Source organism: Lontra canadensis, unplaced genomic scaffold, assembly GCF_010015895.1.
Source record: "Lontra canadensis isolate GAN:19392208 unplaced genomic scaffold, GSC_riverotter_1.0 scaffold52, whole genome shotgun sequence".
Classification (NCBI taxonomy): Eukaryota; Metazoa; Chordata; class Mammalia; order Carnivora; family Mustelidae; genus Lontra; species Lontra canadensis.
Window position 1 is genome coordinate 12154288 of NW_022631046.1, and position 18098 is coordinate 12172385.

Sequence of the window (18098 nt, forward strand, 5' to 3'; positions counted from 1 at the left end):
CAGACTTTAATCAATATGTTTATAAGGGAACTCAAATTGTTGAATTTGGGATTCAAAGGAGATTTCATAGATTATCCAGTCATTTTACAAAGGAGAATACTGAGGCTTATAGAGCATAAATGATTTGCATAAAGGCATACCCCCTACGACTTGAAAATGAAAGGTATTCTGAAACCATAGGGCACATATGGACAAGGCATTCATAACAAAAGTAAGGCCATTATGACTTAAGAGAAAAAATATCACTATTGCAAATGAGCATGACAGGAGATTTAGTGCAATGAGATGAAGTAGACATGACTACCTAATTTGACAAGATTCTTTTTCAGGCTTAGCATCTCTTAGTTCACATCCAAGACATTATATATGTTCTCTTCTTGAACTTCTGCAGTGATTTCTCACTTAGTGCCTTCTTCCTAGGGTACTCTCAATATAAAATTAAAAAGCCATTGTGGATGATAGAAGGAAAACACAAATAAGCCACAGGATATGGTGGTGAGGGTGGGGAATGGGACACAGGAACAAAGAGATATCTTCCATTTCCAGGTGTGGTGAGTGGAGTTTTTTCCTCTTCGTTTTTCTCATAACTGTTGATCCTTCCCTGGTCCTCTTTTCTCTGTAAAGTGGGAAATGAATGGGAATTGATCTGAAAAGCTATTTCGAAAGTTATTACAGGATTGTCAGTAATCCTCTAAACCTAACCTCCGTCCCTACTGCCACCCCTATACCCAACACACAAAACCCTTTGAAAAGACAGTGTTGGAAGTCTGAAGTGAGAAAACAGTAAGCCAGTGGCCACCCCCTACTCCCACCCCAGCTCAAGGTCAGTGACCCAGAAAAAAGTGAGAGGAGGCCTCCAAAGTCTGTGAAAGTAATTGTACAGGTGCATTGAATGGTTGCCTCATTTCATGATGTGTGTTTCATCCTACCACAGCAAACTTTTAAAAGACGTCCAAATCCTTTCATTTTCTCTGGATACCACCCCTGACAGAGTCCCCTGTTACAGTACTCTTCACCTTTAATTCCTTTTTTTTGTTATTTTTTTCTATCCCTGCTTATTCATCAGCTCCTGCCTCTCCCCCAAAAGGCCATTATTTATGCAACTCTGTGCCTAACACACAATAGGAAATCAGTAACTGTTATTGAATAAGTGTATGAATCTAACACTAACTGAGCTCCTGAGTTCTAAATAGTAGGCAGCGTATGTTTATGTGTTTGTGTCTGGTGAGTATTTGTTATATATGAGTTAGGGTAAAAGTCAAGTTGCTATAACGAAGAGACCTAAAAATATAGTGGCATACTTAAGAAGATAGTTTCTTTTTCTCTCCCCATAACAGACCAGTGGTAGGCAGTGGTCCAGGACAGGTAAGAAGGCATGATCTGCAAAGTCATCCTAGGACTAAAACTAGTGGGTTACATCTGCCCTCTTTAACCTGTGGCTTCCATCTCTTGGTCTGAGGCTACCCCACATCCCAGTCCGGAAGGAAAAATGAGAGGGTGGGAGAGCAGCGGACAGCAAGCAGCTTTCTTAGCACATGTTCTTCCATTTGTGTCACATTGCCCATAATTTTGCCACATGACCACACCTTAGCTGCAAGAAAAGGCAGGTTAATTAGTCTCAAACTGGACAGCCGTAAGCCCAGATAAAACTCAAATGTGGGTAGGTGGGGGAAGGGGAAAGGTCTACTAATAAAACAAGAGAAAATGGATGTTGGGGGACCAGTTGTCTCTACCACAGTGAGTTTTGGAGGAAAAGGAAACAAAGAGAAAATACATTTCACAAAAATATAAACAATTAATAGGGACATGATCTCTGTTAGATTTTTCTGCCCCAAACTTAGCACTTGAAACATTTATTTGCTTACAATTCAGTGGGTTAGCAATTTGGATTTGGCTCAGCTGGGATGATTTACTTCTGATCTGTCTGTTGTTGGTCAGGCTCAGTCATGTGTCAGTGAGCTGACAAGAGCATCACTGGCATGTCTTGTAGTGGCTGGCTGTTGGCAGAGGCAAAGGAGGCAACTGGCCATATGTGACTCATCATCCAGCAGGTAAGCCTTAGTTTCTTGACATCCCAGTGGCCACAGGGTTCCCAGAAGCAGCAAGGGAGGGTCTTACGCATAGAACTTTCCAGGCTTTACTTGTATCACATGTGCTAATGCTTTGTTGGCAAAGCAAGTCACATAGCCAAGTTCAGATTCAAGATACAAAGAAATAGATACCAGCTCTTAATGGGAATTGCAAAGATGTATCAAAGGGACATGCATATAGGAAGAAAAAGAATTTCTGACCATTTTTGCACACATCTACTACAAAAGCTAGACTCAAAGTACACACACACACACACAAATATCATACAGAACATCCTGCAAAGCTTTAAAATTGTTCTAAAATTGTTAGCAAAATTTTGTAGAATGGATAATTAAATATATGTTATCTGTAGCATCATGCAAAGTACAAATCTAAGTAAAATGAACCATTTTCACTCTCTAATTTAAGAAGTAAAATAAGCTCTTTAATAGTCTTAGAGAAGCATTATGAAAACAAAAATAACTCAACTTTCTGGATAATGAGAGTCATACACCCCCAGAAAGAGTACCTTTGAGCTCAATGAGTAAAATAGCACTAAAGAAACTAAGAGAACATTTTACAAATCCCCTCATTTAACTTTCTAATTCAATGCTGCAAGCCTTTATTGTGTGCCTACTGCATACTAAGCCCTTTGGCAATTGTGTAAAGATGAGGAATATGAGTTGTGACATTTTTTATTTCTTTTTTTCTTGTTAAATCTTTAATAACATGAGTTTGGTGAAAGTATTCTGATTTTTTTTTTTTTTTTTGATAGGAGAACTGAATAAGAAGGGTAACTTACTGAAACTATCCAAGGATTCAGTGGCAGGCACCGGAACAGAATCCAGAGCTGCCTTTCCTGAAGCACTATGGATGAGAAAGAAGCCAGCAGGACAAAAGAGGGCTAGATGGCGACCTGCCTAATTTTAGAAATGTATAGACGCAAATATGGGATCATAAAGTACTAGATGGAAGTAGTAAAATTAACCCTATGTGATTAGCATTATAATAAGCTTCTAGAAGTCTTCCATCTCACTCAGAGTAAAATCCAAAGTCTTTACTATGCTCTACGAGGTCATGAAAGACCTAGCTACTCCTCTGACCGCATCTACCATTCCTTTCTCCCTCCCTCTCCTCCCACTACCCTGCCTCATTGTTGTTCCTCAATAACACCAAGACATCTCCTCAGAGCTCATCACTTCCCCCCTCTGACTGGACTACTTTTCTTTCCCAGGTCTCTGCAAGCCTCCCCTCAAATATTTGCCTTACTAAGGAGGCTGTCCTAACATAATAAACAAAACACAGCCTTCCCTCTACCTCTCATTCTCCACTTAATGTGTTCTCTTTTTTATTCTTAGTACCTATCATCACCTGACTTCATGTGTATTTCTTGTCTCTCTCCTACTAAATATAAGCTCTTTAGGATATGGTCTGTTTTTGTCGGCTGTTTTATCTGTAGTACCTAGGAGAGTGTCTGGCACACAGTAAGTGTTCAGCAAACACTTGTTGAATGAATTATCTTTTACTTATATATATTATGTGTTATATGATGTATATACACCTATGCATATATAGATAGATTAGATAGATACATAGATAGATACATAGATACGTAGATATACATGTGCATACTCACATATGTCAGTGGAGAATAATTGCGACACTGTGGTTCTGGGATTCATTAACAGTCTCTTTTCACCAGGGCATCATTGTCACTCTAAAATTGTTAACTTTGTTTCTACCTGGTTCTGATCTCCTTTTGTTATTCTGTCACAGTATTCACTGATTGGTTTCTGATTTGTATTTTGCACAGATTCCTGAATTTCACCTTCTTTTGTCCAACCAGGTATAACTAATTAAAAAGAATCCCCATGACCTTCAATTGCTTACAAGGCATTCTTTCAAGTAGAGAGAACATCTACCCTGCAACACATAGGTGCTGTCTATAATAGTTATTTCTTTCAATCTAAATGGTCCCTTTCCTATTTGCTATGACACAAACCCAGACAATGATGAGAGTGTTCTCCACACCACAAATGCTATATTATAAAATCTACCCCCGCCGCACACACAAAACTCCTGCTATGCACTATCCATGGCAGATATATAATGAAGAGGTTTAAATGCACCTTTCAGTAGTTGGGTTCCTATAAGTAAAGGAAGCCTTTTAGATTAATTATTGCTTGGAAGCCTCTCCCCAAATAAACAAAAGCTATTTGTTGTGTGATTATTTTCAGCTTCTCAAACATCGTCTCCCTTAAACATGTGGGAATACAAGCTCCTGGTTTCTTAGTTCACTGAGGGCTTGCCATTTGAGCCCTTCTGTGATTAGATACATGTGGGCCACTGAGCACAGGTAGATCACCATAGAGAGAATGCCAGAGGAGCTGGGAGGATAGACAGAAAGAACTAGAGTGGAGAGTAAAAAGAAATGATGGGCAGGTAGGAGAGTTTATAAGATAGCACCTACCTTCCCAGCTCTCAATTCTAGCCCTTCTCTTTACCCCAACAACCACTTCCCCAATTTAGACCCTTACAATCTCTTATTCCAATGGCCCTTAAATGTTCTATCTGACTCTAGTTTCTCTTTCCACTACCTTCTTCTTGACGGAACTACCTGAGACTTTTTCCTAGCTCACTAGTGGCATGATATCAGCTTCAATGACCTTCAGTGCTTCTTAATACTGGTAGCATCAACCGCCTACTCCTTAGCAAAGCACCAAACTCCTCACTGATCTCATCCCAGGTCACTTTCATAGTTTCATCTCTCAGTACACACCCTCACTCAACATCAACACTGCAGCTAAAAAGAGCTGCACATCGGGTACTTTCTGAGTTTTTTTCACCCTTACTCTTTTTACTTCTTCTATCAAGAAACCCTTCCCTTGATAGCCAGCTCACTCCTCCTGCCCTGGATGATATTGACCTAATTCATGAGACCATCCTTGGTCCTTTCAGTAGGAATTAATCATTCCTTCCTCTGTGTTCCATCAGGTTCTAAAATTTCTTCTCTGTGGAATATGTATTATACTCTTCCTTGTTATTTGGTATATGTCTTAATCTCCTCCAGTAAACTGCAGGCTCTTTAAAGATGTATTCATCTCCATATCCCTTATGGGGCTTATACCCTGTGCTAGGCATGATTTCAAATGCTACAGGTGTGTTAGCCATTTTTTAATCCTCCTAATAACTGTACAAAGTAGATCCTTTTATCCCCATTTCTCAAATAAGTAGAGCTAGGTACAGGCAAGTTAGATAATTTGCCTACCTTCCCAGTGCTAGTATGTGTGGGAGCTAGTCAGACTGACCCCAGAGTCTGTGTACTTAAACACTGTACTATGCATATATTTAAATTTATTCAAAGAAAGCATTTAAATATTTCCAAAGACTGATAGAAAATGCTGTAAGAGAAGGCAATAGGAATATCAGTGAGAAATTCAGACTCAGAAAGCCCAGAGAAGTTAAGTTGCTTACCTGAGTTCACACAGTGAGTTATAGGCAGAGACAGAATGAAATCTGGGTCTCCAGAGGCTGATCTACTGTACTTTAAACTAGATCGTGGCTGCCATGTGGTTCCTATGGAGTGATTGGGCAACAAAAAGAAAAAAAAGATGAGAAATATAATTGAGTCTCCTGTAATTGTTAAAAGTAATGAGAAACTCAGGCAAAGATGGATCTCAAGATACTGCAAGCAAACTCTAATAAACACAACTCTGCAGATGAATTTTCTTAAGCTCTAAAATGCAAAAACCTAAATCCATGGATCCAAGTAAATGCAAAATGCAAATGGAGAGAACCTACAAAAAATTGCAAAGTCTTTTTTAGGGACTTACCATACGTTGGGAGCTGTGTTTGCCCTTGATCTAATTTAATCCTCACAACTAACCCATTGTTATTATTATTAGCCTCATTTTATAGAGGAAGGAACAGTCTCTGAGGAATTGAATGACTTTCCTAAGGTCACAGAGAGGCCAAGAAGTAGCAGGTATTGCAAGGAGCACTGGGTGTGGTGCCTAAGCAATGAATTTTGGAACACTCAAAAAAAAAATTAATTAAAAAAAAAAAAGGAGTAGCTGTGGTATACATATTCCAAAGGGGTGCAATTTTTCAGAAAATGGAAGTTTATTCCTTAAAGTCCTAAAACTATTTTGGATTTTAGCGCTTTCATATGTTGTACAAACTTTCTTGCCTTCCAAGAGAAAGAATTGTAATATATTTTAATCTTTTGCGTGGTTCCCAAAATTATTATGTGTGTCCCTACATCCCAGCAACCTTCAAAGTGGTTGTAAATAGGCAATTATCATACAATGCCTTTTTAAGGCGGGTGTGTCTAGTGTCTCACAATAAAGGGTCTTTAAATTTCCTAGTTTATTTAGTCCCTTTGCCCACTTTTGTAGTTTTCCCACCCCTTCTCTCATCAAAACACAGCAGCTATTATTTCTGGCAGTTTTTTGCCTTCATATCCTCTCTTTCTGCCATGGGCTGAGAAACTCGGTTAGAATTTGGTAGAACTTCAAAGCTTTAAAATTTAAATGAAGGGCTAAGATACTGGACCATAAGTGAAGTTCCTGAGCAGAAGGGAAGCCATGCATTTTCCCCTTACTGATCAAACCCCTTTCTTTAGCTGTATCCTAACCATTTAAATGCTAGACAAATGCTCGGGGCTTGGTGGGAGTTGGATATGACCGTATAATGTTTCTGTGTAATGAGGCTTATCAGGAAGAATAAAAAAGCAACCATTTTAAAGAAAATATAATAAGATATTCTAATAGGATCAGACTGTAAAAATTCAACTGTTGTTTTTATTCTGTATTAAATATTAAAGAGGTGATACAGTAAGAACCTGGACATAGACCTAGAAATACCTAAGTATACCATCTCTTTCTACTGCTTTCTGACAATTGACTTTGGGCAAGTTACTTAATTTTCTCTGAGCTTCCATTTTTTTATTTCACATCTTAAATTGTGGATAATGATAAAACCTACCTCATAAAATATGGAAAGTATCTTATATATAATAGCTTTAAAACCCCATACAATAGAGTTGAGATCCTATTTTTATTACTTGAAATTAAAATATACTTAGCCTTAAAGTTAAATTCATGGTATAGAATTTATCACTCATAATTATATGGCACAAAAGTTAAGGAATTCATGTGGTCATCTTAGAAATTCTAAAGCGAGTAGAGTTTTATCTTCAGAGTGTCTCTATGGGTTGAATTTACCAATAATCATTTGAGACAGATGGCTTAAATTCAGAAGTTTCTTGCTAAATATCTGTTGGAGGAATAGATGGATGAAAAGAAATATCAACACTTGGACACAAAGTTAATATTTAAAAGGATGAATTACGGATGAATGTGTGCATTTGCATATGTGTGTATATATATATTCATTCATTTATTTGTTATCTCCATATCTGCTAAGAAATATATATACGTGTGTGTGTGTATACAACTGTATCCATCCATATCTGCTAAGAAAAATTATTCTACCTAAATTAGAAGCATCATTTAATACAAGAAGATCAATTTAGCAATACCTACCCAGACTTGAACTTGAAGTATGAAGGATTCTCAGAAACGTGGAACTGGAAGGAAGAGGAGAGAAACCAGGTAAAGTAACAATGGAGGTGGGAATAGCACAGAACCTGGTCCAGCAATAAAGACTGGCCCAGGGAAAGGGAGCTGGATAGTCTAAGGCTTAGAATCCAGGGGTACAGCAAACATGGGACAATTCAGGAAACCATTACTCCTGGGTAGTCAGGTCTTACAGATAGAGTACGCAGAAATGGCCAATTCCAAAAGAGGGAGAGCAGAGAGTCTCGGGAAATGAAAAGGACAGTAATCAGTAATGGCAGTCCTGGGAGATTTTCCCATTTCCCACAGAGTTGGGGCCTGCAGTCTATTATACCAGGATGGTGCCCAGCCCTCACAGAAAGAGACTCGAAGGACCCAAACAGGCTGGTATTTGGGGCCAGTCAGTGGAAATAGGCAGAGAGATATATTGCTGACACTCTTGTGGCTAAGGCAGAAGCTTGAGGGAACAAAGTTACCAGACCAGGTAAAAGAGAGAGTAGCAAATAATATATAATCTAACCATGTGACAACAAAATAGTCGTTAGCCTGAGTCTAACTGTTAAGGACAAGATTCAAGGAAGAAATGGAGCCCGCGCCCATGGCTGGACTGAGTCCTGGATCCCAGGTCTAGGGTGAGACTCATTTTCAAGTCCTCCTAAATAGTGAAAATTAGGCTATATGTCTTTCTCACTCAAGATTAGCTTTAGGGGGTACCTGGGGGCTCAGTCATTGGGCATCAGCCTTTGGTTCGGGTCATGATCCCAGGGTCCTGGGACTGAGCCCTTGCATCAGGCTTCCCGCCGAGCAGGGAGCTACAGGCTTCCTCCCTGCTCGGCAGGAAGCCTGCTTCTCCCTCTCCCACCACTTCCCCTGCTGTGTTCCCTCTCTTGCTGTGTCTCTCTCTGTCAAATAAATAAATAGAATCTTAAAAAAAAAAAAAAAAGGTTAGCTTTAGAATCAGGAAATAGCTGGTGCTGGGTGGGAAGAATCAACAGCCCTACTTATAAAAAATAGGGAAAGCAGAAGCAAGAGAAACAATGCTGATAATGTTTCTGTTGCAACTACATTTTGAAAAGCTGCTTGAGGGCAGAAACCAAGTCTTCTTTACCTCTTCATATCTTATACAACAGTCTTGCATAGTTGGTAAGCACTACAGTTAATCCTCAGCAAAAGCTAAAATACATCTATACTCATAGGTACAAATTAAGACCTCCAGTCATTATATAATTTTAACAAGCACCACTTACCTTTTCTCTCCTATGTGTCTATAAACAAGTATGTCCTGCCATATCCTCCTTTATTCTCAAAAATATTTTTACAGCTTCTGAACTTATGTCTATTTGGGCCCTGACTGCTTTTCAGAGGAAAGTATAAGTCACTTCCATAGTATTTATCTGCTAATCTTAAACCCTCTTATCAAAGGTATTTTGACTAATATAGACTAGAGCTCTGAGCTTCTGCATAATTTTCTCTTCATAATAATGCCAAATTTAATTAGAAAAACATTTGCTTAGCCACTACCATGGCAATTCAATGAAAGGATACAAAGGAATAGCAAGTATTTGGAGCAAATATGATTATGACATGGTCCCTGTCCTCAAGAAGCTTTAAAACTAGTCAGATAAATAGATACAAGTAATGAAGTACGCCAAAATTGAATGAAAAAAATACAATAACGAAGAAACAAAGAATATGGAAGCAGAAGCAACTAATTTCAACTTAAAGTGTATATGTTACAAAGTTCAAAATCACTTCCCCTGCGCATTTTCTGGACCCTGAAACAAATTGCTACTCTCTTCTCCAACCTCAGAAGGAACTTTCTTAGATATCCTACCATCTCAGTTTTATGTCCCCCACTCTCCAAGTAGTCTGAAAATTGATGGAGGACTTTGTGTCTCTGGTACAGGTCCTTGGACATAAGCGACATTTAATCTCCATTTTTAAGTTGAACAAAAATACACATGCACACACACAAAATAAATGCGTATTGTTTGAGGAGATAATAATTATTCTTAATACTTTGATTCCAAAATATTGCCCCCAAGCATCCATGATTAACATGTTGAATTAGAGATGGTTCATGTACCACTAGCTTCAAAACAACTGCTTCAGCTATTTTTAATAAAGAAAATTATGAAATCATTATTCAATTTTCTGATGTAGCAGCACAAATAATTTAGGGAAAATCTAAACAAAACACTACTTTAAGATATATAATGTAAATATCGCTAAAATTAAATTTCATTTACATCTAAGCATAAAAATACTCAATAAGGTTATATCAAAAACAAAAACTCACTTTTTGCAGAGGACAATAACTATATCACTACATTTTTTATTACTGGTTTAGGCCAATATTTAAATTCATTAAAAAGAAAAGACAACAGTGTAAGTCATGTATATTAATTAAAAATAATTAAAGTCTTGAAATCAAGACCAAATCCAGAACACTGAAACCAATAAATGCATAATTTCTGGTGAAGTATTTTCCTCTAAGTCACAGAATACAGATGACTTTTGAGGTGAACCTTCCATTATAAACAGACAAACCTTGTCTGGCCCTTCCCATTGTTAACCTCTTTCCCAAGCCACACTTCCCCCTGGGAATAGAAGAGCTGGTATTCAGTTCCCACATTCAGAGTTCTTAGATCTCCAATCTTTGCAAGTTATTTTCCCAAAGAGTTTGATAAACAAGGATCATTGTATAAATTACTTTCTTCTTAATATGACTATGATAGGTAGGACTAGAGGCTCTAATAAACGTGTGTTGGAAGAAAAAAAGAAAAGGACGGTAAGAAGAAAGAAGTGAGTGGGGAAAAGAAGGAATTCCGGCAAGAAGGGAGGAAATGAAAGAAGGAATGGGGAGAATGAGTTCCATTTTACCCAATGAATTAAAGTTTTCCTAATGGCTTATAGTAAATTGGGAAACATTTATTCAAGAAAAATTTAATTTTGGGGGGCATCTGGTGGCTCAGTTGGTTAAGTGTCCAGATCTTGATTTCAGCTCAGGTCAGGATCTCGGGGTTTTGAGATCAAGCCCCATTGAGCCCGATGTTGGGCTCCATTCTCAGTGGAGAGTCTGCTTGGGGTTCTCTCTCTCCCTCTGCTTCTTCCCCTCCCCTGGCTCTCTCTCTCAAATAAATAAATAAATCTTTAAAAGAAAGAAAGAAAGAAAGAAAGAAAGAAAGAAAGAAAGAAAGAAAGAAGGAAAGAAATTTAATAAATTCTGGTAAAAGCAGCAAGAATCCATAGCATTTGAGCTACAACCTGCTCATTCACTCTACACCCAGCTCAGTGCAACAGAAGCTCAGCTCTGGGTAACTACAGCCCAGAAGATGCGGGAAGAAGGGAAGGAGGGAGTGTGATGGTTAATTTCATGTATTAACTTGACTGGTCCACAAAGCACCTAGCTATTTGATTAAATATTATGCTGGGTGTCGTTGTGGGGGTGTTTTTGGATGAGAGTAACATTTAAATCAGTAGATGGAGTGAAGTAGATTGCCCTCCCTAATGTGAGCAGTCCTCATCCAATCAGTTGAAAGCTTGAATAGAACAAAAAGGCTGACCCTCCCCCAAGTAAGGGAAGATAAGATAGTTTATATATTATAGCGAATTTGAGAGTTATACTTGAATGGTTAAGTAACATTTCAATAATGGGAATATAGTTTTCATCTTTGTTAAATTGATACTAAAGTCATCATTTATATTATACCATACCTATCTTTTCTTTGTTACTGATTTTAAGAATTAGACTTGATTTAATTCTGCACCATTAAAATCTTCTAGATTCTAGTACTAAATTAAAACCAAGTTCTCCTTAAAACTTTGGGACCCCTATCAAAAAGCCAATAATGAGGCCCCATCAAAAGGGAGAACTCAAGTAAGGTGGATCCTTGGAAACAGGGCATTTGTATTCCACTCAGTCCTAGAAAGATCCCCATCCCTCTGCTGCATAGAGTGTGTGGTCTCCTGAGACCAATTTGGAAACCTTCTGGAGTACAGACGAAAGAGCACTAACCCATGAGATATTAGCCTACTATTTCAGATGAGCATGCAGGAGGGAGGATCTGTGGACCCCTCCACAAAATTCACACACACATACACACCCAGTGAAAAAGCAAGGATTGGATACTCATACATGGAGGACACAAAATGACCATTTCCTTCAGTTAGGGAAATTGAAAGAACTTATTAAAAGATAATAAGATAACCACATAGTTATTTTAAAAAGATAAATATAGGGCGCCTGGGTGGCTCAGTGGGTTAAAGCCTCTGCCTTCAGCTCAGGTCATGGTCCCAGGGTCCTGGGATCGAGGCCCGCATTGGGCTCTCTGCTCAGCAGGGAGCCTGCTTCCTCCTCTCTCTCTGACTGCCTCTCTGCCTACTTGTGATCTCTCTCTCTGTCAAATAAATAAATAAAATCTTTTAAAAAAAAAAAAGATAAATATACATTCATCCACTTCCTTAATCCTTTCTCCCAGGCCTAGAAAAAGAAATGGGAAGAGGCATGAAAAAGCAGATTCCATATTTTTCCTCACTTCAGGTCTTTTAAATTCCAGTTGAATCTGAAAGGAAAGGTGTGATTGGGATGGTAAGAAGGAGATGAGATTAAAATCAAGTTTGAAAAGAACTCCTAACAATAGTAGTATGAATATCTCTATGGGTCAGCTCCCCAACAGAACCATAACTGGTGAAGTTTATTTTTTAAATGATTTAAGGTCTCTGTAAATTGTCTAGTGGCATATAACAAATGGAAAAACATTCACTCAAGAAAATCTAATCAGTCTTGATAAGAATACCAAGACTCAGTGGCACTTGAGCCATGACCCACTCCATCACCTCACACTCCAGCTCATTTCAATGGAAGTTGTATCATGAAAACAGCAACCATAAGAGAGCCAGAATGAGTATACGAATACCAGACAAAATTGACTTTAAAACAAAAATATGGTACTAGAGATAAGGATAATCACTTTATAATAATAAATGGATCTATCCACCAGTAAGATATAGCACTTATAAACATATATGCACCTAACAAGAATGTCTCCAAAATAAACAAGCAAAAAGTGACTGACTGAAGGGAGAAATAGACAATTCAATTATACTGATTGTAATCTTCTATATTGCTTTTTCATTAGTGGATACAACAATCAGGCAGAAGATCAACAAATCTATAGAAAAATTCATGACACTATAAATCAACTAGACCTAAAACAATAGAACATTCCACCCAACAAAAGGAAAATACACATTCTTCTGAAGCACACACGGACCATTCACAAGTACAGACCATATGCTAGATCATTAAAGGAAAAAACTCATTAAAAATAAAAAGATTAAAAGCATACCAAGACTATTCTCAAACCACAATGCAATGAAGTTAGAATTCAATAACAGAAAAAAATTTGAGAAATTCACAAATATGTAGAAATGAAATAAGACACGTCTAAGTTACCAACAGGTCAAAGAAGAAATTGCAAGCAAAATTAGAAAATACTTTGAGATGATGAAAACAAAACAGAACAAAACAAAACAAAAAGAATATAGCAAAATTTATAGGATACAATTAAACCAGTACTTGGGGGAAAATGTGTACTACAGCAGTATTTGGAAGGAAATTATAATAAATGTCTATACTTTAAAAAAAGGAAGATGTCAAATCAATAATCTAACCTTCTACCCAAGGACACTGAAAACAAGAAGAGCAACCTAAATCTGAAGCAAGTAGAAGAAAGGAAATAATAAAGACTGGAACAGAAATAAAAGAAATAGAGAATAAAAAAAAATAGTGAAAACTGACAAAACCAAAAGTTGATTATTTGAAAAGATCAACAAAATTGACAATCATTTAACCAGACTGATCAAGAAAAAGAGAGAAGACTCGCATTACTTGACACAGAAATGAAACAAGGAGCATTACTACCAAACTTAGGTAAATTTAAAGGATTAGAAGGGAATAGTATGAACAACTGTATTCAATAAATTAGGTAATTTAGATGAAAGAAACAAAATCTTAGAGAGATACAAACTAATAAACCCTAAAGTCAGATGCCTCAGTATGATCATTCTTCCATGATATACTACCTGTATGATCTTGGACAAGTAATTAACCTCTCCAAGCCTCCCTCTCCACCTGGAAGGTGTGAATAATGCACCTCCCACGAGGTTCTTACCCAGAGTCTCTGAGGTGATATATATCATATCTCCCACACCTTCCCAGCCTACAACAAATATTCAATAGCTGCTATTTCTGACCCTCTTTTCTCCCTTCTTCATTCCCTCTTTACCTTCCTGGTTCAATTCAGATTAAATATAAATAGGTTAACAAATATTTCCATTCTTTGGTTGTTGTTGTTTTCACAAGTAGAAGTTGGTCAAGTTTTGTTTTGTTATGTGTATAGTTACCAAGCCTGAAGGACTACAAAGTAACAGATATGACCAATAGATCACCATTTTTTCTAAGGTTTTATTTATTTATTTGTCAGAGAGAGCACAAGCAGGAGGAACAGCAGGCAGAGGGAGAAGCAAGCTCTCCGCTGAGCAAGGAGCCTGATGTGGGACTCAATTCCAGGACCCTAGGATCATGACTGAGCCAAAGGCAGACACTTAACTGACTGAGCCACCCAGGCAACCAATAGATCACCATTTTTATACCAATTGTGAGTAGGGAGTTTTGTCTTCCTGGAACACTGAGAAGCCCATCAAGAAGAAATACTATGTGCCTTGATCTCCCCAGCTGCAAAATGGAAATAGTTATATTTAACCTACAAGCCAAACAATATATTCATAAGAATCGTATGAGTAAGAAAATGTGAAATATTTAGAAAAAAAAGTAAAGATATTATACTAACAATCTTCTTTGACCTATCTATATTCTTCAATGAGACACTGAATTTAAAACAATTAAGTTCACACATCCCTCCCACCCTCCACTCACACCTCCTCTAACTGAAGCCAAAAAAAATTATCATCCATTCTTAAATTGAACGAGGATTTTGTTTACTCTTCAGGAGAGTATCACTGTGTTAGAACAAGAGTAATAATTCATACACATTCTACTATTAGCATTTCTAAAATCTTCAAAGCTAGAACTAGGGAATTTACTGCAGCTTTAGGCAATGCTGAAGGTGCCCCCACAGCAATAATTGATGCTCTGAAAGCACACAAGGAGAAAAAAATCATCTGAATTCTTTCAAGTTGTTTCTCTTCAAATTTATGAAATATTGATAGAAAAATATAAATAGGTATTAATGCTGTTTTAATAAAGATTCAGTCTGGTGGAGACATAGCATAATTTATTTCCAGCTTGCAGGATTAACACTGGAGTTGCCACTGATTCTGCATTAATAGCCAGAAATGTGTTTCATTGGTCTCTGTGCTCCAGATTTCTTAGGCAGGAAATGAGCCCTGAGCTTACAAAGCATGTCTATGGAGGATACCGCTTAATGACCTCAACTTCTATAGACTTGTCTTGCTCACAAAATCATAGGCCAGAGACCATCCTGTCCTCTTTCCACTATGTTTCCAGTGTCTACTTATATCAGTCAGGAATTGTATATCGTTCTGAGTCTTAGAAAACCCAACTGTCTGGGCTTATATGGGAAATCTGAGAGGCAATTTCTTGTGTGGATTCATTAGGTGAAGGACATTAGGGCCATGGTCACTAATTCTCTTGGTCTTACTTCATGATCATGTTGTGGCTGCTGGAGCTCCAGACATCACATCTTTATTCCAGGCACGATAGAGGAAGACAGGATATAGAATAAAGGCAGATGGTACTATGTATTTTATCAAGAAAGCAAAGACCTTTTCTGAAATCTCAAGCAATATTTCCTGCTTAGGTTTCATTGGCCAGAACAGTGTTATATGGCCATCCATAGCTTTGGGTTTGTCTATCTAAGTATTTAGCTTTGCAACTTCTGTAGAAAGAGGCAATGGAAATGAGTTTGAAATGGGTAGTAAGAAAGCTAACACATCTATCTTACAAGATCTAAATTAACATTTGATAGATGAATGAGATCATCAGAACTGATTCTTGCCTCACTGGTGACTGGTGGATAGTCAGAATTTTGTGACTTCTAGAAGTATTTTTGTCAGATCTAAGTTAGGGTTTCCCAAATGAAACTATAGTTAGGCAAGGGTCAGTAATATACATACTATCTGGACACCAAAATCAGATAAATGGATGAATAAATGAGAAAGAGAATGAATAAATGAGAAAGAGAGAAAGAGAGAGGGAGGGAGAGATAGATTATGTGTGTGTACATATGTATAATAAAGAACAGATATATTCTTTACTAAACAAAGAAAAACCTTTTTTGTTATCTAGCTCAGGCTCCCTAAACCACCCGTTCTCTCCCACCCACCCTAAACCACCAAACACACACACACACACACACACACACACACACACACACACACCCCAAATATACATCATATTGAAAGCATAAAGGAAACAAAAGTGTGGGAACATTAAAGAGAGTCAGCATACCCCAAACCTTGTGCACCTGTGTATATTTGGGGGAAGGGTACAAAATAGAACGGGGAAGATGATTAGGAATTGTATCTGTTTACATCTCTGCTTCAGAATGTGGGAGATAATTTGCATCTAAAGAAGAGATAAGCATTGGAATTGGTGCTGGGTTGAGTAAAGCAGATGGCTCTCCTTAGCATGAATGGGCATCACCCAATCTGTTGAAGGCCCAAATAGAACAAGAAGGCAGAAGGAAGTTAGATAGACTCTCTCTCTTTTTGCCCAACTATATGAGCTGGTCCACAGATCTCTTGCCCTCAACATGCCTTCAAACTTGGCCTGGAATCTACTCCATCAGCTCCCCAGCTCCCAGACTCCAAACTACACCCCTGGCTTTCCTGGGCCTCCAGCTTATGGCAGACTGTGGGCCACCATTACTACATAATCCAATCCTTTTAATAAATAGAGATACCAATACAGATATACATATAGATACGTAGAGATGCAGATGTAGATCTCCTGTTGGTTCCATTTCCTGATTAATATACTGTACATGTATGATGCTTGAGAGGAAAAACAGCTCTGGTATAGTAATAAGGAATTAGGCCAGAATTTGGGTATCAGACCTGGGTGACATGCAAATTATACAAAAGCATCTCAGGTCTTCCAATAACTGGTAGTCTCCATTCTCCACAGGAGACAATCATCACCACCACATCATTAAATCTCTCACAAGGGAACTGGAGAAGCTCTGCTCGCCCAACAGCCTCTAAGCCGGAAGCTGTCACATGCACTTATTGAAAACTCTGCCATGTGTACAAAGGTCAAAGAGATGTAACTGGTAGAAGATTATGTGTCTGAGTGTGGGCCAATTTCAGGACAGGGGCAGTGCCTGTCTGTCTGAAGCAGATCTAGCTCTGAGCCTGGGCCTACTGGATCTGGAAGGAGTGGACACTGCCCCTGTGAGACGTCATAAATGTTTGTTTTCAGCTTCTGCCTCTTCAGCAGGGACCTGAGGAAGCTGTATCCCACTTTTGGGAGGCCAGACAAAAATCTGGGACGACACAGAGTTCTCTTTCTTTCTCTTTCTCTCTTTCACTCTTTTTCTCTCTTTCCCTTCTTTCCTTCCTTCCTTTCTTTCTCCTTTCAAATTTAGGTTTGCTTTGAGAATCCATGCTAGTTTTCCATGAACTGGACCTGATCTGAGGCCTAAAATATGGGAAATTCTGATCTAAGCAAATAAGAAAATCTCTGACCAATCAAAATAAACAAAGGCATATCTAGCCTTTATAAAGTAATCAAAATATATACTACTTTGGCCAGTAAGGTAAACCTCAGTGGGTTAGAATTTTGAAATAACTATTCAACAATCTCCTTAGCTCAGGCTCTTCCTCTTTGCAACATGGAGCTCACTGCTGTAAGAACTCTGGTCAGAAACAAGTCAGCAAGGTCTCAGACTAGAAGGGTAAATAATGTCAGTTGTAGCATAAAAGGCAGCAGTGACTGGGGATACATCGTCAAGCATCTAACCGTATGACTGCATTTGAAAGAACATGGGTGTATATGATCTGTTTATCTCTCAGAGATAAAAATATTCTCCAAAATTTCACCATTAGAAATTCAGTCATTTTCATATATGTTGCCCCGTCTCTGTATTTAACATATAACTATTTCTGAAAGAATTAACATATTAAGTGTCTAAGGAAGCATGACTATGCTAAAAGTGAGCTAGAAACTGGAGGTGGAGTGCAACAAAGACCCATCCCCAAGAGTTTACCCCAGGGTGTTTTTTAATTAGGTTTCAATTTTTACAAATGAAAAGTAATTAAAATAGAAATCTAGTAAAGGCTTCCATCAAATATTAGAAAAATGAAAAAAAAATCGAGCATTCACAATGATATTTGATTAGCATTTTCATTACCAAGTTTCTTTATCCTCGTCTACAAATGTCAGCATATAAACTGGGCCTCTTC

At 37.9% G+C, this 18098-nt stretch overlaps 1 long non-coding RNA gene across 1 annotated transcript in view; it reads right to left on the reverse strand.

The window, feature by feature from the left end:
• Positions 1–272: 272 nt before the first annotated feature.
• Positions 273–18098, reverse strand: part of LOC116877507 — a 127132-nt gene continuing 109306 nt past the window's right edge. The window contains exons 2-4 of the long non-coding RNA XR_004384657.1: positions 7617–7660; positions 5545–5646; positions 273–616 (exon numbers count right to left, since the gene is read on the reverse strand). This is a non-coding gene — a long non-coding RNA (uncharacterized LOC116877507). The remainder of the gene's footprint in view (positions 617–5544; positions 5647–7616; positions 7661–18098) is intronic.